Genomic DNA, 1,190 nt, shown 5'->3' on the forward strand with positions numbered 1-1,190 from the left:
TTGAAGAGCCCACAAGGAAGTCAAGTGCATTGTCTCCCCTGACACAGATCAGTGGATTCAGAGCAGAGATAGACGCTGCCTCCGTGCCCACCTGAAACCCCAATGGTTCTGAGTTTACGGTCTAACATTAGACCCGCTTCCACCTGCTTCGTGGAAAATTGCGGGTTCTCTGAGCCAGGTATCCCTCAATTATCCCCAAAAACACGCCCCTTCTTTCCTAGGAAACTGGAGACTAGAGATTCAAAACTGGGAACGCTGCCTAACGGGAGTCTCCTGTGAATTCAAACTCCAATGTTCCCACCGAGGAGCTGACTGTGAACGACCTGTCTGTACAGCAGCGTGACTATAAATAGCACAGCCCCTGTTGTCAGACACACGGGTTCTAAGTTCAGATCTGCCACGACTACCTGAGATCTTAAGTTACGCTATCTTTGAGTCTCCGTCCTCACTTGATTAGAGTACTAAACTCGAAAAACTAACAAATAATGCGTCACTCAAGCACAGCATGTTGTAGTCTTCTTATTGCTAGCATTCATCAGCTTTATCAACTCATTACATGTATGTGCGTACACACACACGCACAAGTTCTGGGGCGCTGCCCTACTAACGTGTGAGCTACATGAGAAAAGACTCCCCACTGTACTTTCTCAGTCCCCACGACGATGCCCAGGACAGAGCAGGCACCGATATACAAGTTGTCCGGGAGAAATGAAGCCCTTGGCAAATAACTCTCAGGAAGTGATACATTTATTACTGTGATGTTGCACAAGTGGTCTACGGATACTCGGGTCTCCCAGACTCCCACCTAGGGTTTGCAGAGAGAAATGAAGGGTTCTGTACACTTAGAACCGCAGCCGATAGACATTCATTATTACCACATGAATAGCCAGCTACAGGGAGCACAACTGAGGAGGACGAATAAGAAAATGAGATGCTCCTATGTGACAGGGATCTACTTCAGGGAAGCCATTCCCAACCCGATCAGTCTGCCCCACAGCACCCCAAAGGGAAGGCCGGAAGACCGAAAAAGAATGAAGACACTGAAAGCCTGCAATGAGCAGATAACTAAGTGAAAATTTTAAAAGCAAAAGATGGGTTGATTTTTTTTAGGTAAAAATATGAAAAGTGGGGGATGCTTCGATGGTCTGGCCGGTTAAGTGCTCCCACACTTGATTTCGCTCAGGTCATGA

This window comes from Ursus maritimus, unplaced genomic scaffold, assembly GCF_017311325.1.
Source record: "Ursus maritimus isolate PB19 unplaced genomic scaffold, ASM1731132v1 scaffold_14, whole genome shotgun sequence".
NCBI lineage: Eukaryota > Metazoa > Chordata > Mammalia > Carnivora > Ursidae > Ursus > Ursus maritimus.